The sequence below is a fragment of the Bos javanicus genome, chromosome 16 (genome assembly GCF_032452875.1).
Source record: "Bos javanicus breed banteng chromosome 16, ARS-OSU_banteng_1.0, whole genome shotgun sequence".
In the NCBI taxonomy this organism is placed as follows: Eukaryota; Metazoa; Chordata; class Mammalia; order Artiodactyla; family Bovidae; genus Bos; species Bos javanicus.
This window is the reverse complement of record NC_083883.1, coordinates 21,059,642-21,080,850: the sequence shown is the minus strand read 5'-3', so window position 1 is coordinate 21,080,850 and position 21,209 is coordinate 21,059,642. Positions and strand designations below refer to the sequence as shown.

Sequence of the window (21,209 nt, the reverse complement as noted above, 5' to 3'; positions counted from 1 at the left end):
TGAAAGTTATAAATGGGTGTTATAATGGAAAACGCTTTCAAACCTTAACCAGAGCATGCAGTATAAATAAGAGGGAAGCAGAAGATTAATAAATCTGATAAAGCTGAGAAGGAAGAAAACTTAAAACAAGCCATGAGGACTGTCCCTTAGCGCTAGTGTTAATACAGCCCTGAGTATATATAGGAAAATCAAAGACTTGCAGAAGGCAGCTAAGTCATAGCTATTAATGTGTGCTTAACTCTCTTGCCTGGGAGATTTTATTAAATGCAGCAGCCAAGAAAACTGACCTCACTTTTTTTTTTTTTTTTTCCTTTTTTGGGTTGGATCCTTGCTCCTGCCACATAATGAATAGAGCTGACAATTTACTGGTTCATCAATGAAACAATATTACATTATGAAGATGTAAGGAAAAAATTCTACGCTAACATTGTTGCAGTTTGAAAGGTAAGCTGTTCCCTAAAAAATTAGGAGTCGTGAATGATCCTTTAAAGCCACAGAACATAATGCCCTGTGTTACACACTAAAGAGTTAAGTGGCCTCTTCACATCTTTGTCCCTGTGGTCCTGGCAAGGATTTCATTAGTATGTGAAGAGTCACCCATGTTTCCCTCATTCTGTCTTTTAAAATGCAAGAACATTGTTTTCAAGCTTTTCACGGGTTTTATTTTATGGGATATTCTGACAAATGGGACTTTAAGGAGTATGTGTTGCGATGATATCATGGTTCTTTTTGAAAAGTTTTGCTCTGTTTCTACTGATTCCCTGTATTAACCATTAAGCTACAGCTGTCACGGTTAGATTATTTCTTACTTTTTTCTGTTTGGGCAGTGCGCGAGAACTTCAAGTATTATTGTTCTCTTGGTCTTGTCCTGTACTTAAGATAGGAAGCCTTCTCAATTCTGCTTTCTGTGAACTCAGTAAAAGTACTTGCATGCTGTCAGGTACCAGTTGGACGCCTAGATCTTTCCAAATATATCTAGATGTTAAGTCTTCTTCACTCTGTTTTTGAAGGAAAAGCATGTAATGCCTACTTTTCTATACTTTCATCAGTTACTCAATTGGTCCTGGATCCATGAACCCTGCGGAGAAGGCAGTGGCACCCCACTCCAGTACTTTTACCTGGAAAATCCCATGGACGGAGGAGCCTGGTAGGCTGCAGTCCATGGGGTCGCAGAGTCAGACACGACTGAGCGACTTCACTTTCACTTTTCACTTTCATGCATTGGAGAAGGAAATGGCAACCCACTCCAGTGTTCTTGCCTGGAGAATCCCAGGGACTGCGGAGCTTGGTGGGCTGCCGTCTATGGGGTCGCACAGAGTCGGACACGACTGAAGCAACTTAGCAGTAGCAGCCATGAACCCTGTGGTAATAACTCATGAGGATCATAGTATGGAGGGGTTCTTAAATTGGAAAGGGTCTGTGTTTCCATCAGACGCTCAAACAGTTCACAACTCAGGTAAGGAGGCAAACCATTGCTGTGCATGGTTCTCCAAGGTGGGATCAGTGAGTCATCCGGTACCCATCCTCCACCCCCCACCCCACCCACTCCCCCCAACCTTCCCGGGCAGAGCAAGGATGCTGGGAACCATGCTTTCCATCCTGCCTGGTATTGAACCCTCTAGAGTCATTGGATTGTCTGAACAGTGTTCAACAGATTCCTGCTTCTATGTGGAAAATGGACTTCAGAACTGAATTACCTTTTTCATCACACCCAAGCTGCTTCATTTGCAACATGATTTAGGCAATGGGAGAATACACTTCCATGTGTGAAGTGGGTTGAAATGAATCTGATATTCTCTGTGTTCCTTCAGCTCCAACAATCATGAATTGGAGTTCTGGCCCCAGATCATTCAGTTACATGATTCTGGGATTTATCTGTTGTTTTGGGTAACAACAGTTTAGTTTTAATTATTGGTGATACTTCAATCTGTGTTTCTTCAAAACTGTAGGTATGCCCTGCTTTAAGAAAACTGAATATGGCCTCAAATGCATGCTGACTGTGTCTTTGCATGAAGGGGCGAGTATCTGCACTCTCAAAATAGCTTGGTTTTATACAATAATTTATCACAAGATTCCTTTAAATAACTCTCTTAGAGCATTTAAAATATGATTTGATTTGAAAAAAATCAATGTCCACTCACTCAACTTTTCAAGAATGCACCTGCTTTGAAATGCGAGGCAGGAGAAGGGGAAAAATCAAGCAACAGGGAATGAGGGTCTTAAGTGAGCTGAGGAGGAATTAATTTTAATTTAGAGAAGAATTTGCCTTTCTAGAGTTTCCCAGGGAAAACATCTTCACCTTTATCACCTCCAAAGTACATAAGGGGGAAAAAAAGCAGGTCAATTTGAGTTTGGAAAAGATAAATCTATTTCTTCGCTGGGTCGCGTTCTGCATTATGCATGTGCGTAAAAGTGAGGTTTGCTTTGATCCTGACTATTAAAAGTTTATTTTTAAACTCAGACTGGGCAGGAATCCAGAGATGCTCTTACCCCCTGCAGTACATCCTGGTTTCAGGTCCCCAGCCTGGCGGAATGCAGCTAAGCAGCAGGAAATAGTTGAAATGTGTGGAGACTTGATGGGTGCTAAGGGTTTTTTTTTTTCCCCCTTCTTCCCCTCCATTTTTGAAATTCAAATTGAATGCAATTTTCAGCTCATTTGAGCCAGAATATACTGTGGCTGAGCTTCAGTGGCTCTTAAATTCAAACTCACAGGAGAAAACAGATATCATCTGTCACAGAGGGTGGGAGAGAGGACACTCCTGCATTTTATTCATGGAAGAAGCAGCTCTGGTAACTAATTCAAACCCTTCTGACTAATCGACTCATCATTCACCAGCAAACTTATCAACTAATCAATGAAACCTTGAAGACACCCATCTTATGAGGTCTGGGAGCAGTTTCCCCCTCCCTGTGAAGAAGATAATTGTCTAAGTCTATTTTTGTATCGTTGGTATTTTAATACCTTTTTTTTTTTTGCAAACTGAGACAGACCATCATGGCAATCTTTTTTGCTGCCCTTCCTGACTATTTTTATTGTTTCCATCTTTAATGCCTTTGTCAATGCTCTTTATTTATGACAGAATTAGCAGAAAGCTTACTGCTGGCAAAGTGGGGTCCAAATTTTGACGGTGTTTTTTTTTTCTTTACTAAACAGACTGTCTTGGGGCAAATATAAGTGCCAATGAAAGAGAAAGATTTACTTATTTACAGGGTGACTGTTTCAGGATGGCTTGAAACTGCCTTTCCTGAAGTTTCCCCGGGTGTCTGCCCAAGGAATCCATGTAGACTTGGACGCAGGATAATCTGAGATCTCTCCTTCAGAAAAGGATGTGATAGGGCAATTCTCATTCTCAAAGGTAGCTTTTCCGCTTTACCGCTGGTGCTCATCTTGGACTATTTTAGTGTTAGCCAAAATTTTCATGTGAACGTGAAGGCCATAGCTTTCTCTTGCTTTTGTTGTTATTGTTGTTGAAGTTCATGAGAGACAAGTTATTTAGGATGTTATTTCAAAATAAGTAGGAATAAAACAGTTTGATCTTTCAATACTATCATTTCTAATGAAGTTAGTTCGTAGCCATCACACCTGGTGTTTAAAAACACTCTTGCAGTAAGTGTATGATCATGCCACGTATGTTTATGCACATGTCTGTGTGCAGGCATGTATGTATGTATGTGTGTGCATTTACAGGTCTCCAAGGTTTCCAAGAATGTGACAGCAGGAATTTCCAGTCATTTCTACATTAATAAAGGCATCCACCACTTTACCTTGTTAGTAGTAATGGGCTTATGCTTTAGGTTTCTGTTGGAAGAGTTTCACTGCCTTTATAAGAAAGAATATCCTGAGTTGTAACCTGTTTTCTCACTATTATATCCAAATATAACTACCAGGACTGTACTGTTATTTCTTTCTATAAAGAAACCAAAACCCTACCTTGACAGATAGCTGACTTTTAAATTCATCAATAGGATTTATTTTTTCTTCTGGAATATCTGATCTCTTCAATCTACAAGTAATTACTGAGTGCTTACTATGTGCCAGGCGTTTGTAGGGCTAAGATTTGCAAATATAAAATAGTGGTTCTCTAACCGAAGTGAGATAGGCATTGGAACTGAAATTTCAGCATCCTTTGGCTTGGAGAAGGAGAGGCTTGTAAAAGTACTGAGGTTCTCAAATGATTCTCAAAGATGCAGACCCCTCCTTTTCTGTAGTTGATAATCACTAGTATAAAACAAATATGATCTAATTTGGAGGTGGGAGAAAGGATAATATGCAAAACAGTAAAAAAAGGTAATAAAATATGTATGCTGGGATGCTAAATGTAATTAATATCCCTTAAAAATGCTTAATGGCATTGGGCAAAGGAGGACCAATGGGATGCTATCATTGTGTACTCTAGGATGGGTAGCCCAGGGGTCAGGGAGGAGGCAAGGAGAACCAGTTCAGGAAGACAAAGCTGGAGTCAATAGGAGGATGCTTGGGGTAGGGGAGTGGGGTGTTTCATGGTGTTCTGGAGCCTTCTCAACCCAAGAGAGCCAAGCATTAAATTTCTAGGAATTTTATAAGCCAGCTTTTGTGAAATATTATGAAGAATTAAATAAACTTAAAGTAAGTGGGTGATCTTAAAAACAAAAGTAATAAATAGAACTTATTGCTTCCTAATAATTTTCCCCCATAGATCGCTATTTTCAATGCTCTTGAGGTCTGCCTGTTGTATTTGAACTATGGAAATACTATATAATGGTGCAATTTCTTCCTAACTACATACTCCATGATGCTGTGTTGGTAGCTTAAAATCAGCCAGGATGGGAATATTTGTATTGGTGAATGATTAAAATTGGGGCTTTTTTACTCATTTGAGAGCCAGTTCTTGAAATTCCCCGGGCAGACACTGGATTTGGGGATGGAGCTAAAGAATTGGGAAGTGCTGAATGAAAAAAAGTCAGAAGATTGAGTTGCATAAGGAAAATAGGTTCATCTTCCTGGAGAGAGGGCATTAAGGTAGGCAAAGGGTTTGCAGTTGATTTAGAAATCTTTGGGAACTATTGAATATCTTAAATACTTTTTATTATTATTATGGGCTTCTCTGGTGGCTCAGATGGTAAAGAATCTGCCTGCAGTACAGGAGACCCAGGTTCAATCCTTGAGTTGGGACGATCTCCTGGAGAAGGGAATGGCTACCTACTCCAGTATTATTGCCTGGAGAATTCCATGGACAGATGAGCTTGGTGGATGTTCACTATGGAAAATTTGGAAAACAGAATAATAATTTGTATTTCCATAATGCTTTCTAGAGCACTTTTGAGTGCTTTAAATAGAATAAATCATGAAATCTTGTTTACAGCCTCATAAAATAGTTGGTATTATCCCATTTTAAACATAGGGAAATTGAAGTACAGAGACATTGAAAAGTTTGGTTGAGTAGAGGAGATTTGACTTGAGAGCAGACAGTCCCACTCTGGGGCTTCCCTGGTGGCTCAGTGGTAAAGAACCCGCCTGCCAATGCAGGAGACGCAGATTTGATCCCTGGGTTGGGAAGATCCCCTGGAGAAGGAAATGGAAACCCACTCCAGTATTCTCGCCTGGGAAATCCAGTGTACAGAGGAGCTTGGCAGGCTACAGTCCACGGGGTCACAAAAGAGTCAGACACGACTGGGTGACTCAACAAGTCCTGCTTTGGAGTTCACCATGCTATTCTGACACTCGGTGAAGAAAATGACAACCAGCTTAACCCCGCCACCTGGAGAATCTTTGAGAAACTGGACCAAGAGTGGGATCATTTAGGAGGGAGATGGAGACTCTTTCAGTTGCAGACAGGATTTGAGTTGTAGGGAATCAAAAACATGAGGCTCCCAAAGCTAATGAGCCTGGAAAATTAATGGTGCCCTATTCAGAGACAGACAACATTTGGATGTGGTCTCGAGGAAAGGTGAATCATCACAGGAATGAAGCAGAGAGAGAAGAGTATCAGGGAGAACAAAACTTTAGAAGAAAAACATGCAAACAGAAAAAGAGGCAGTGAATGAGAGAATGAGCAAGCAGAAAGAGAGGGGGAGGACAGGAGGCATAAAAGCCAGTGTCAGGAAGATTAAGGAGAGTTTGGGGAGGAAGCAGCTGATTCACAATGCCAAGGGCTTCAGTGAGACTTTATAATGGTAATGGAATAATTTGTTGTCAAAATTGAATTGCTTTACATGTGAAGGGGGGTGGGAGCTATTAATTTTGGGGTTGCCCCAAAAGTTTGTTTGGGTTTCCCGTAAGATGTGTGGTCAAGTGATGCCTTCAGATGCACAAAACTGGCAGATTTCTAAGAGTTCATAATAATGGAGAATGGAATCTCTTTAACCAGCATTTACTGAGCAGCTTCCATGAGGACTGCTAAGGGCTGAGGATAAAGAGACATATGGCAAAGTTAAAAAGTGTTTTGTGAAGGAAGAAAAGACAGAAGCACAATCATCTTTTGCCATGCACAGCCAGCAGTCACTCTTCACAGTTTTTTAATAGCTTTTTCTACAAATTCTAATGTTTATTGAAATTCTGATCTAACTAGTTTCATTTTCAACTCAACCATGCAACATATAGGTCTGAAGTTTACTTAACATATCTTCTCTTTAACGAGTATGTATTTATTGAAGGTACCCCTTAGATGGACATATCATAACATATATAACCATTCTCTTAGTGATACGCAGTCAACCCTTTTACCTTGTTTAGTTTTCAGTATTGCTGTATAATTTGTTTTTTATTCTTGTGCTCTTATTCCTGTAGGATAGATATCTAGAATAGGATTGCTGAGGCTCAGTGTATCTGCATTTTCAGTTTTATAAGAAACTGTCAGCAGATCGTTAAGAAGTTACATAAATTATACATATGAAACTTATGTGTTATAAACCAGTGTAAGTTAACACATCTACCAACATTGTACGACTATCAATTTCCCAGTTAGCCACGATTCCATCAGACTTTCAATGTTTTTGCCAATTTACTGTTGAGAAATGGTGTTTTAGAGTCATTTCAATCTACAGTTTAAAAATTGTGAATGAAGCTAAGCATCTGTTGTGATGTTTATCGGTCATTTATATCTTTTTCAGTGAATTTGCATTTTCATATTTTCTTGGCAATTATTTGTATTGAAATCATCATCATTTTCCTTATTTGTTATCATTCTTTTCACACTAAGAATATTAACCCCCGTTTCTCTTAAATGTGTTGCAGAAATCTCTGTTTTATTTTACCTTTGGTTCTCTTTTGTCTAGGGGAAGTAGTCGAATATGTTTATTTTGATTTTGTGTGTGTGTGCCTTCATGTTTTCTCGTCTAACTTAGATTGGATCCCTCCCCAAAACAAAGAAAAACAGTATTTATTTTATTCTTAATCTTTTTAGAAAATCTTTTTATTTTGTATTGGGGTATAGCCAATTAACAATGTTTGTGATCGTTTCGGGTGAACAGGGAAGGGACTCAGCGATACATGTACATGTATCCATTCTCCCCCAAACTCCCCTCCCATCCAGGCTGCCACATATCATTGAGCAGAGTTCCCCGTGCTGTACAGTAGGACCTTGTTGGTGATCCATTTCAAACACAACCGTGTATATGTGTCCATTCCCAACTCCCTAACTATCCCTCCCTGCCATCCTTCCCTTGAGCCCTGTGTTCATAGACTAGTGAGGAAGACAGCTGCAGAAAATGGGTATTTCCACGTTATCCGCTTGGTGTTCTGAGGGATAACCGAGCACCGTGGGTCCCCAGAGGTGGGTTCTTAGAACACTGGCAGAGGAGACAGAGGGGTGTGTCTAGGCTTCCCAGGGGGTTGACATCTGAGCTGAACCCTTAAGGTTGAGGCCAGGGAGGTAGGGAGGGCTTCCAGCTGAGGGAAATGGCAAGTCAAGGAGACTTGAACACTTTGAAAAGTCAGGAGGCTTTACAGAGCAAGGAAAGAGAAGCCCCTGTGGTTTCTCAGGGTGAGTCAAGGGAAAGCGTTTCTAATATGAGGGGAGAATGATTTGTCTTAATTCTTTAAAATTTCCATACACATACACACAAACGATTATTACTTTTATGAGAAATAAGGAATTTTAAGCTGAAGGAAGCTCTAAGAATGGGATTAAACAAAGTAAATAATAAATGAATAAAGATAAGCCCCTCCCCACAAAAGTATTAGGGATTGGAATCGGTGTGCCTTACTTTGGGACCAGCTGGTGACACAGTCCTCCTAGCTGAACTTGACCTTCAACCTCTCAACTTTCAAGGTGCACTGAGGGCCACTCTGGAATAGAAAGTGAAGTCGCTCAGTCGTGTCTGAATCTTAGCAACCCCATGGACTGTAGCCCACCAGGTTCCTCCGTCCTTGGGATATTCCAGGCAAGAATACTGGAGTGGCTTGCCATTTCCTTCTTCAGAATACCATCCTGTTATCTGTAACAAGGTCCTTCCTCCCTTACTGAGCAGATGAAACCTCCGCGGCATTATCACACCACACACTTCTAGCTCCATTGCACCATCGTGTTCTTCGGATCTTCATATTAAAAAGCATAACTGCATTTCACAATATATACAAAAATCAAGTCATTATGTTGTGTATCTGGAACTAATGCAATGTTCCTTTATCAAGGATATCTCAAGAAAATGAAAAGAAAAGTAAAACTATTTGTATCCTCCACCCACACGTTTCACACTTGCAATTCCTTCTGCTCAGGATGCCTCATATCACTCTGTCAGGCCTACCAGGATCCCACTTATCCTTAAAGGCTCAGCCTAAACTTCACCTTCTTCCTTCAGCCTTCCCTGATCTCTTCTGCTAGAAGAGCCCTGGATGTGGAAACGTACATTGGTACCATTTAAGACTCATCCTAAAACAAAGTGTTTCAGTTGTGTCTGACTCTTTGTGACCCCATGGACCATAGCCTGCCAGGCTCCTCTGTCCATGAGGATTCTCCAGGCAAGAATCCTGGAGTGGATTGCCATGCCCTCTTCCAGGGGATCTTCCCGACCCAGGGATCCAACCTGAGTCTCCTGCATTGGCAGGCAGGTTCTTTACCGCTGAGCTACCTGGGAAGCCCCATGTAAGTATAGTTTTAAATATAGATAAAACTTTCAGAAAGGCAAGAACCATGTCTTACCCATCTTGGCAGTTCTCAGGCCTTTCACACAGTGAAGTTTCAGTGTCATCCTCCTTTAAAAAAGGCTAAGAAGATCAAGCCCATCTGTACAAACAGACCTGTGGACTACAAAAGTCAAGGACAGATGACGGGTAAGAGTGCCCATGGAATAGTCAGAATGGAAAGTCATTTCCTGAAGATAGGGTTAGGAGCTTGAGGAGAGAGTTATTTTAAAGAAACCTCAGAAGGAAGTGAGGCCAGGAATGGACCGAGGATCAGTAAATGAATCACCTCGTATTCTTGGTGGACGGCCAAGTTGAATTTAGATGGAATGAATGGATAATGAGCCACGTTCACATCTGCCTTCACCTCTGGTGACCAAAGAGTGATGTGGATAACAGAAGAGACCTGAGACTATGTAAAGCGGAAAGAAAAAGGGTGAGCAGAGAGTTTCAAGATGCAGGCAAAAGAGAAGGATGCCTGCTCCATGGGAGAAGTGAGTCAGAGAGGTTCTTCAGAAGGGATGTGAGTCAGAAAGGAAGGTTACATAATAAACTTGGCGGCGTGTCTGTGACTGAGGACAGTGGTGAGAACGCCGACCCTGGTCTTTGCGAGGAAAGATGTCCAAGGAAGCCCTGTGGTGCCTAATAATTTGAGTGAGGTCAGGGTGATATGTGTGGGTGGGGAAGTGCTGAGGAGGGCTCTACGTGCAGGGCGTCAGACACGGTTTCTCTGAGGACATTGGGAGGATGAGGGCATCACAGATGAGGCTGGGAACGAGATCACAGATTTAACACCTTCATAGTTGAATAGCATCTTCAGTTGGGAAGGGAGGTCTGTTGTAATCTTCTCATTTAGTCTTTAGGAAAAAAAAAAAAAAAACGCCTAAAATGCTTCATGTCATCTCCCAGACTGACTCCCCACTTCCGCCACCCCACCTCCACGGTCCACTCTCTGTCTGTCTCTCTGTTCTCTCTCTAAATTCCAGCCAAGCCAGTCTCCGAAGTCTTATGTCATTTCTCATTCATGCCTACAGCTCTCTCGGTCTGGAATAGCCTTTGCCTAACTCCTTTAAAACCGTAGGTCTCAGCTTAAAAACATTCTTAAAGCATCCTCTGTCCTCCCCACCCCCACACACTAGTTTGAAAGGCCTTCCTGACACGCTTCCAAGCATTTCTGTCCTATTTTTAACATTTGTGGGACAAGTTGTTCCTTCTTGACTGTCCCTTTGCTTTTCTAGATTGTGAGTGCTGTTCAGTCACATCTTCTAGGACTGTACCAGCCGCAGGGACGTTGCCCAGTAAACATCTCCTATGTGAGTGAGGGAAGGAAGAAATGTACATTGAAGTGATATCTTTTCACCATCATTTGCTGATTGAGCCTTCCATGCTTCTTCTGAAATTAAGTATAATCAAACTTGACTCCAGTGCGACTTGAACATTCCCATGCAGGTCTGGGAAACCAGGCTTAACGCTTTCCTAGTGTCTTAACTATTTCTAGTGTGCATTTCAGTGACATCAAGTCCATTCACGTTGCTGTGTAGTTATCATCACTACCCATCCCTAGAACTTTTCATCACTTCAAACTCTGTGTTCATTAAACATTAATTCTCCATACCCACCTCCCCCCAGCCCCTAGCACGTACCACTCCCCTTTCCAACCCTATGAATTCCGTTACTCTAAATACTTCGTGTAAGTGGAATTATATAACATTGTCTGATATATTTCATTCACCATAATGTTTTCAGAGTTTATCCACGCTGTAGCATATATCAGAATCCTACACCTTTTAAAACTGAATAACATTTCATTGTATGTCTGTACCATATTTTGTTTTTCCATTCATTCGTGGATGGACATTTGTGCTGTTTTCACAGGAGCGCAGTGATACACCCTCCATCATGTAACCTCGTAGCCTGTGGGATGGCCAGTGGTACAGAGTGTAGCGGCTACAAGCAGGGGAAGAAGGATAGATGAAGGAAATTATAATATGGATGGGAGAACCTACAAAAATATACAAGAGCATGGAGATTTAGACCGGAGGGAGAAGAAATGTTTCAGTTGGACCATAGCATCCTTGATAGGAAGAGGGTGATGGAGATGGATACCACAGGTTTCAAATAATAGTAAGGTTTGAGAAGTAGGTTTGAGAGAGATTCATTTTTCCCTTTCCATTGTTATCAAGATGAAAGAACAGAATGAATGCAAAGGGACAGAAAAGAAGGAGGTTTCCTTTGAAAGGAAAACCTGGGGGAAAGAGGTGAGAGAAGGATGGAGGAAAAAGGGGGATTTGGGCACAGTGTAATGCCTTTCGACAGGGCACAGGGGTAAGATGTAATGATGGAGGAGAGCAAAGCGTGTATTAATTCAAAGCCATCCCACTATCTTCATGAAGGAAGGAGATCAATGAATATGATCTCTAGTTAATGACAACCTGAAGACAGTGACCCCAGAGCCACCATCAGGCACCAATCCCTCATGTTCAACCCAACAAGTTCAGAAATCTTTTCTTGACTTCTCAGTCGCTGGAGAAGAATTATTCATACTCATTCCATCAAATCCCTCACATGCCTAAATTCTTTCTCAGTTCAAGATCAGAACAGGATTAAACTCTTTTCCCTTAACAACTTCTTAGTTACAGTTTTCTAAGCCTTTAATGCCCTTTGAATTGTCTGTTCTGAGTTCTCTTGGGTTACAGTACAGTCAGCCCTCTGTATCCACGGGTTTTGCATCTGCAGATTCAGCCAACTGCAGGTAAAAATGTTCCCCCAAATTCCAGGAAGTTCCAAAAAGCAGAACTTGAACTTACTGCACAAAGGCACCTATTTAAATAGCATTTGCTTTGTCTTTCTGTGTATTTGCAATTGTTTGCAGAGCATTTACATTGTATTAGGTATTATAAGCACTCTAGAGATGATTTAAAGTATATGGGAGGATCTGTGTAGGTCTTATGCAAATATTGGGTTGCTCAAAAAGTCTGTTTGGATTTTTCCATAAGGTGTTGTGGAAAAATCCTAACAAACTTTCTAGCTAATCAATACTATGCATGCCTCTCTCTCTCTTTATAAAAATATATACATACACACACACACACACACACACACATACGCATATATACATGTGTGTCGTGTCCAACTCTTTCGTGACCCTGTGGACTGTAACCCACCAGGCTCCTCTGTCCATGGGATTTCCCAGACACAAATACTGCAATGGGTTTGCCATTTCTTTCTGCAGGTGATCTTCCTGACTCAGGGATCGAACTCATGTCTCCTGCATTGTAGGCAGATTCTTTACCACTGAGCCACCAGGGAAGACCATACATATATATGTGTGTGTACACACACACACACACACACACACACCCCTGGCCCTGGAGCCAACCCTCTGCAAATACTGAGGGGCCGCTGTACCCCAGGGGGGAATAGCTGGATTTGTCTTGCATCCTGTTTGAAACTAGTGTTCTCCTTAATCATCTTGTGGGTCCCTGTGATGTTGCTGGTACCCAGCGTAGCACTGGCCTTACTGTAGAGTGAGAGGGTGCCATGTTTCTGAAAGCAGCCTGATGAGAAGGGCCCATTATGTGCCATGCCCATCAAGCTCAACCTCTCAGCCTAGAGGCAGAGCAAGGAACTCTCCAAGATGTTGCCGGCTCTGAGACTGTGTTACCTTTCTGGAAGTGTTATTTTTTTTCCTTCTGCTTCAGAAGTCCACTTCGTTGGTCCATTTCAAGTTGCCTCTGATCTTGAACGGTGGCTTCTCAGCGCCTTGGATCCGTCCTTGGGGAGGTTCTCACTGGTCACTTTGCGGAGTTCCCCTCAGGCCAAGAAAGCCTCCCTCACTTTGTTCCCAGTTAACCCTTGCCCTTCAGGAGGGTGAGGGGCCGCCTCCCTTGTAGTCTGTTATTACTTGCAGGTGATTAGCAGGTGGCTTCTAAGCGGAAAGAAACATTGCCGCAGGCACTGCGCTCCCATAGGCGCTTGCCATTTTGCTACAAAAGAGAAAAATCGAGTCTTTGAAGAGTATATATACACTATTCATGTCCTTAGAAAGAGAAGAATGTCTATAAAATTTCAGGAACAGTATTAGATTTTACTCCGTTATCAGAGGGCAGAACTATTGGGTTATGGCTCAGGCTGCTTTCGGAATTAAAAAGAAGCAGTTGCCATAGCTGAGCGTCCGGTCTTTTAGTAAAAGCTTATTTGAGATCTCTCTAGACACTAATCCCCCCCAACAAGTCATACTCTAGTGAGACAGAGTGTCCGTGAAATACAGTAATGGGGGCTGTGTTGAGCTGTTCTTTTTGCGGAGGGACCTAGCTTAGTGGCGGTGTACTGCATATACAACTCATTTGACCAGATGAAAGCCCTCGTCACGACCTCAGTCCTCCAGGCTTGTTTGTCACCTACACTGCTACCTTCAGATCCCCCAGGGAACATATTATATGCTTCTTTCAACATCTCGAAGTACTGTCCCCAGCCTTAAGTGAAACATTATATGTCTTTTCCACCCGGATTTCTAAACTATCGCTACCAATGCGATGTCCCATCAGAGCCGTCCCCCACTCCGCCCCCCGCAAATCCATCAGTAGATAGGTAACCAGTTCATTTTCCTGAGTCTGAAATGGCTAGCTTCTCTCCTATTATATTTCACTGAAAAATCAAAAACTCTGCCCCCCACTTTTTATGCCACATTAACATGACCACGACGTTCGATATTGGGATTCAAGGTGTGTTAGAACCACAAGAACATACGTGGAGTGGTTTTTTTCCCCCGCCTTGGGGCTTCCCTGGTGGCTCCAGCAATAAAAAATCTACCTGCAGTGCAGGAGACACATTCAGTCCCTGGGTCATGAAGATCCCTTGGAGGAGGTCATGGCAACACACTCCAGTACTCTTGCTGGGAAAATCCCATGAACAGAGGAGCTTGGCAGACTACAGTCCATGGGGGTCACAAAGAGTCGGGCATGACTGAGCGCACACACACACATACTCAGTCTTCCTGGGAAGGAAGCTGGTTGTGTTGAAGTAGCTGGTTGTGTAGCAGAATGGGCCAGAGAACAAATCCTCTGCCTCCTCAGGTTCTCGCCCTCTGGATTTGATACTCTATTGTTGTTTAGTTGCTCAGTCATGTCTGACTCTTTTTCGACCCATGGATGTGCTGCGGCCTTTCAAGCTTCTGTCCATGGGATTCTCCACCCAAAAATACTGGAGTGGCTTGCCATTTCCTTCTCCAGGGGATCTTCCCGACCCAGGGATCGAACCTGCGTCTCCTGCTTGGCAGGCAGATTCTTTACCACTGAGCCACCTGGGAAGCCCTTTGATTCAGTTCTGAATGTGGAATGTGTCCCGCAGAGCATCTGGCCAACTCCATCTGTACCGGCATTGCCCCAGTGTGCCCAGACCTGCTAAAGCAGAGTCTCCAGGCCAAGAGGCTGGCATTCTGTGTTTTAACAAGTGCTCTAGATGCTTCTTTGGGTCTTGCCAGGCTGGAAAACACTGGCCCATTCATTGCTGCTTCTGGCTGGCAGGGGTGTGCCGGATCTTGGGGTTGTCTAGGGGAGTGGGCAGTGGTTTGTGTGGCTTTTGGCTCTGGCTTGACTCAGGTTGTTTTGTCCTGAGGAAATCGTGAACCCTGAACAGCAGGCTCATTTTGAAGGAACCAGGAAGAGAAGGGAGCCTGTTTAAAAAAAAAAAACCCAAAACAAAAACTGAAGGGTGTGTGCTGTTTTATTTGAGAATAACCTTAGGAGGTATAAAGTTGAAATACTCCCCAGGGCGACTGCCACTGTATTGCTTGTCTCAACATGTTTTATATGACAACAGTGATAAAGGCTGTCTCGCCAACCTGTTTAAGTCACAAAACCAAGTGGATTCTTTGTTTTTTTGCATAAGAACTGCATGTGGTTCCTATTCCCTGATAAGGTGGCTTAGAAAAGTGACCTGTTGTGATGACCTGGAAATCTTCTTGAGTATAATCCTCTAGATAGTGGTAGATGATAGTGAAGAAAATCAGGAAGCTTTGGGGTGTGCTGTGAAAAGCTGCTGGTTGTAAATATACATAAGGAAGACAGTGTGCTTTTATTACCTAGTGAATAAGGCCGGCCAGGGACCAAGGAACAATTGAAAACAGTATCTTGGATACTTAATTGAGTTTTAGATTTTCTTACCTCGCTGGATGTTGTTCTGCTGTTTGTCTAACTTGCATTTCTGCCCCGCCATCAATATACCCAAGCTGGGGCTGCAAATTATATCAGTAACCCCCAAAAAGCCATGATACTAGCCTTTCTTGTATTTGCAACACTGTTTGGATTACCATGGCAGACACAGTGTTAATTATGGAAAGCCCAAATGATAACTTGTCTATCAGAGGTGGCTCCCTTTTCCCTAGGGACAGAACTCTGATTGGAGAGAAGCTTTGTATGTAGATTTTCCTTCTAGGCTGGATGTTATAATCTGCTCTAACAGATAGCTCTTTGGCTCATGGAATGAACTGGAGGAAGCAGAAGTCCTGGCTGAAGGGGCTGCTGGACAGAGGCCCTCATGGAGATGAACTAGACCTTCTGGTCCCAACGTGCTCATCCCAAGTGAATTGAAGCCCCAAACAAGCCATTGCTCTCAAGGCCTGCTTTTGGCTTCCCCATCGTACCGGCAGAAATCCACGTTAGAACAGAGACTTGCTTGAAGTATCATCTGGTAATCGTCCTTGACAACATTCAGGATTATGCTGGGAGGGCAAACAAGTCATTCCATTGCAGCAGCGGTCATGGCAGTACATGAACCACAGCAGCTTTCCAATCAGAGCCGTGGAGGGGATAATCGCAGGAGAGAGCAGCTCACCCTCCGCAAAGGGCAAAGTCCCCCTGCCCTTTGTTTTTGGATCTGCTTCCTGTTCCTTGAATTTCTCTCCAGGATTGGAGAGCTACTACACCATCTCTAACTATTTCTGGGCTTCCTGATTCTGAAAGCTCTTGCAAAGCTAAATAATCTACCCCTTCGGTAAACATAAATCATTGTCTACCTTCTTTGCTCCTTGAGTAGACCTTTTGATATATTCATTAATTATGGCTGCTGCCCAGTGGCACAGTGATGGCTGAGTCACTGCCGTGAGCATCTTTCCTGGAACGCCCCCATCTCTGACACTGAGCCTTAAAATCCAATTCAGCATTCAGGAGACTTTCTCTGCGATGGACAGCCGGATGGTACTAAAGAAAAGAAACGCACCTGGAAAGGGCAGCAGTGAGTGTGTTAGCAGGAGCGAAGGTGGGAGAGGGAAGATGCATAGAACATTGTTGCAACGATGCTGACTTAAACAAGATGCAACTGTTTCTAACCTCTGGCAAACCCCTGAAATAGGACCTTGATCCTCTCCTCCCTGGATTTGCCGCCTCCATCAACAGTCCAGTTAATCACCACCCCAGCTTTTGAAGGCCAGAATGCCCATGCAGAACTGTTTAGAAATAGGCACCATGGTTCTGATTTCTAATCCTTTCCCATATTATTAAAAAAAAAAGTCCCAACAATTTTTGGTAAGTCTTGCTTAACTAATGATCCAGTCTCTTTGTGTTTGTTTTGCTCCCACATTCAGGGAGCTTTGCGGCTATGATTTTGATTTTGGAGTTTAGGCATGTTAATTAAGCCTTTGTATGAAAGCAGAAGGGTTCTGTTTCTTGTTTGTGAGTTTAATAAGATTTCGTGTTAAGAATGGCACTGAGAATCTGTCAGAATTAGCGTGGCTGCATATGTGTAGCTCAGCGCTTTGAGACCCTTGAAATGTCTGTTTTTAGGACATCAGCAGGGGGCTAATGAAAAGGCTTTGTTGATCTTAACGAATTGCAAGCCACTGTAGCCAAAATAAATATAATCTGCTTTTTGGATTAGTTGTCACAGATGATTTTACCTGCTAACAGTGATTAAAGAACCCGAGTGGACCAGAAGCATTGCTGCTCTCCAGTGACTCTTGCTAAAATAGCAATAAACAGAAGTAAATAAAGACTTAGGGCATTAGTTATCTTTAATAAACAGTGACACCAAATATGCCGCGTGTGGGCGGGAAGGGGTAGGCGTGGGGGCTTAGAGAAGATCGGGCGTCATATACCTGTGTGGCGCCGGATGGTTCCAGAAACCAGAGCACTGGCTGTCAGCGCTCCTCTGCTGCAGCTGCGTCTCATCAGGAAGTGGCGAGAAACCCAGAGAAACTACCCTGGCTTCCCAGGCCCTCTCTCCAAAGCAGTCCCATTCCATCCCATTCCACTCTCATCTTCCATGGACTCTGGGACCAGAGCTGAAATCCTGCATCTATAGGATTAGAGTATGAAAGTCAAGGAAGCGTTAATTACTTGGGTAATTGTTAACCTTCTTGCTGCAGTAATTCTACCCAGTTAATGAGCAGGAGACTAGTATCTATTCTTCCCTGTATTTCACTACCCTGGTGAAAGGAATGACTTGCCCCAACTGGCAAACCTAATCCTCAGATATCCCCAGGAACATCTGACTGCGTTTCCCTCATCACTGCTTAATTTTAACCAGAAGGGGAAAAAAAAAGACTGTGGCTGAAACCCTCTTAGGTGCAATGTGTGAGTGCTGGCTGCAAGATGCCTTTTTTTGGCAGAAAAATCATCAGATGTAAGAAGCTATGGTTTTTCCTATTTTTTATTCTTATCGAATATTTTAAATCATGCTATGGACACTTCATCGCAGATAGCAAAGCAATTGACAAACAGGGTTTTTGTTTGTTTTTTAACCTTCTTTCTCCCCTGGAAGGTAGATATTACTGTGTTTCTTTTACAGATGCAGAAACTGGTGTGCCTAGGACCCACAGATGAGTCATGACAAGTCAAGACAATAGAACAGTGGGCTTCCAGTACCCTGGGGTAACCCAGGTGTTAGTTAAACTGTTGACTGGCCAAGAAGCACCTGCCCCCTCACAATTCCAATGATTACAATCTTACCCACAGTTAAACACCCTCAAGAACCAATAGTTGTCATTTATCAAGTTCTTACCACATGCCAGGCACTGTATTGGGAGCTTTAGAGATAACACACAATCTCATGTGCTAAGTCACTTCAGTCATGTCTGACTCTTTGTTACCCTGTGGACTATACACAGCCCTCCAGGCTTCTCTGTCCATGGGTTTCTCCAGGCAAGAATACTAGAGTGGGTTGTCATGCCCTTCTTCAGGGGATCTTCCCAACCAGGCATCAAACCCGTGTCTCTGGTGTCTCCTGCATTGGCAGGTGGAGTTCTTTACCTCTAGTGCCACCTGGGAACCCCCACACTATCTGATACCTTACACCAAATCTATTTATCTATAAATATTTATGGAGCATCCCTAGTACCACGCTCAGCAACAGAGATACAGCAGGGAATAAAATCGATACAAATTCCTGCCCAAGTGAAATTTTTATTCCTGTGAAAGGAGTTAAGACAGTAAACACAATACATCTTTTTAAAAAAAAGCGATGGTCTAAAGGGATGGTCAGGGCTCCGGGGAGAGAGCAGGGGAGCTATGAGGTATATAGCAGCCCCTCCTAAGGGCTTTGCCTCTTACCTGGCAGAAAATGGGAAGCCCCAGGGTTGGGGGAGTTTAGGCAGAGGAGTGAGAATCTGTCTTACATTTTCAACCCTGAGAGATGGGAGTATTTCCTCATTTCACTGATAGAACGCAGACTGCACAGTAAAATTCAGTTAAGAAGTTGCAAGAACTTAACAGCCTGACTAAGATGCAGAGAGCATGTGATGTGTCCAAGAGACTACTGCAATCCACCTCCAGATGGAAGACATTCCTGGTGTCTGTGCAATGCCTTTATTTTAAAAAAAAACAAAAAACAAATTTCTTTTTGGTTGCACTGGGTCTTTGTTGCTTCACACGGGCTTTACCTAGGTGCGGGGAGCTGGGGCTTCTCTCTGTGGTGGCTTCTCTTGTTGCTGAGCATGGGCTCTGGGGCGTGTGGGCTTCAGTGGTTGCAGCACACAGACTCAGTAGTCATGGCTCATGGGCCCTAAAGTGTACGAGCTTCAGTAGTTGTGGTACGCGGGCTCAGTTGCTCTGCGGCATGTGGAATCTTCTGGGGCCAAGGATCAAACCCATGTCCCCTGCATTAGCAGGCACATTCTTAACCCCGGTACCATCAAGGAAATCTCCAAATGCCTTTCTTACCATCAGAGGTAAAAATCTTGCCAATGTTGTTATATATATAAAATCTGGATTCAAAATCATGAGTAACAGGACCACTTCAGATCCCATTTGCAGCACTAAATTCAGTTTCCAAACAAGACAGCAGAACATAGCAAAATCTGTAAACTGCTCAACAGCACAGAAGCAAGAAGGGTCAGGTCTGGAATTTGAATCTAGTGCTGTGGGCCTGGCTCTGAATCTCATGCCCTGCTCATGGCATCCTGCTGCCTCTTGGGCTTTTGTAACTCCAGACACAAAGTTGCATTCAGTCAACATATACAGGGAATGAGATATTGTATGCTGCTAGCCCTGACCTGTGATCATGACCTTTCTGTGAGGCTCCCTCTTTGAACCTCTTCCTCTGATCTCCAGACAGATCTTATGGGGTAGATTTCCAATTACCAAATGAGCGGGTATGGAAAGCCTGTAGTTGTGGAAGGCAGCAGTGCCATAAACGACACAAGGTTGCATAAAAGTCGTCATGTGGGAACTGTCCTTAGATTTCATTTGTCTTCAGGAACTTCTTTTCCAAGTCCTATATTACCAGAAGGTAATATTGATCTCATTGGATATCAGTAAAGGTCTCTTCTTTCTTGGTGAATTTGAAAGGTGAATAGGCATCATTAAATATCCTAAATTAATCCTTATGACAAATGTGAAAGGTCGTGGCCAGACAGATGCAGACATAGAGCTTTACCTACAGACGAACGTACACACACATCCACACTCAGACACAACCAGAGTTCTCTGTTTCCTGGGTCTTCTGTGCAACTCTGGTCTAAGTTATCTGGATCAAATCTATTTGTAAGAAATAACTAATCATGCTCTTTCGTGTGAGGAGCCATGACTTGCTGGGGGTGAGGCCAAATTCTAGACCTGCCTTTTTTGTGTGAGTTACCTATGTTGTTTTATTTTTATTCAATATTGGAGTATAGTTGGTTTACAATGCTGTGTTAGTTTCAAGTGTACAGCAAAGTGATTCAGCTGTACACATATCTATTTTTTTGGAGATTCTTTTCCGGTTTGGGTTATTAGAGAATGTTAAGTAGCATTCCTTGTATAGTAGGTCCTTCTTGTTGATCTATTTTATATATAGTAGTATGTATAGAAGGAAATGGCAACCCACTCCAGTGTTCTTGCCTGGAGAATCCCAGGGACAGGGGAGCCTGGTGGGCTGCTGTCTCTGGGGGCGCACAGAGTCGGACACGACTGAAGCAACTTAGCAGCAGCAGCAGTATGTATAGAAAGTGTTACTTGCTCAGTCATGTCCAACTACCTGAGACTCCATGGCCCAGCAGACTCCTCTGGCCATGCAATTCTCTAGGCAAGAATACTGGACTGGGTAGCCATTCCTTTCTTCAGGGGATCTTCCTGACCCAGGGATCAAAACAGCATCTCCTACATTGCTGGTGGATTCTTTACCATCTGAGCCATCAGGGAAGCTCAACAATATGCTGCTGCTGCTAAGTCGCTTCAGTCGTGTCCGACTCTGCGACCCCATAGACGGCAGCCCACCAGGCTTCCCATCCCTGGGATTCTCCAGGCAAGAACACTGGAGTGGGTTGCCATTTCCTTCTCCAATGCATAAAAGTGAAAAGTGAAAGTGAAGTTGCTCAGTCGTGTCCGACTCTGAGAGACCCCATGGACTGCAGCCTACCAGGCTCCTCCGTCCATGGGATTTTCCAGGCAAGAGTACTGGAGTGGGGTGCCATTGCCTTCTCCGCCCAACAATATGTTAATCCCAAACTTCTAATTTATCCCTCCCCCCCCCACCTTTCCCCTTTAGTAACCTGGACATGCCTTTTTACATCTAAAATCTTTAGAATTTTGACGGACTAAGTAAGCAGTAATTTTATAGCACAAGCACATCATTGCTCTTTTCCTTTTCTAAATTACCTTGAATTTGACCTTGTACTTTTTCTTACCCAGAATGCACA

General features: G+C 43.2%; 1 protein-coding gene across 4 annotated transcripts in view; it reads left to right on the top strand.

Annotated features, from left to right (window-relative positions):
- ESRRG (estrogen related receptor gamma) overlaps window positions 1–21,209 on the top strand; it is a 695,806-nt gene that overhangs the window by 209,586 nt on the left and 465,011 nt on the right. For all 4 annotated transcript variants that reach the window (XM_061382197.1, XM_061382199.1, XM_061382198.1 and 1 more), the window contains exon 2: window positions 353–444. The gene's annotated coding sequence lies outside the window, so the exon portion shown is untranslated. The remainder of the gene's footprint in view (window positions 1–352; window positions 445–21,209) is intronic.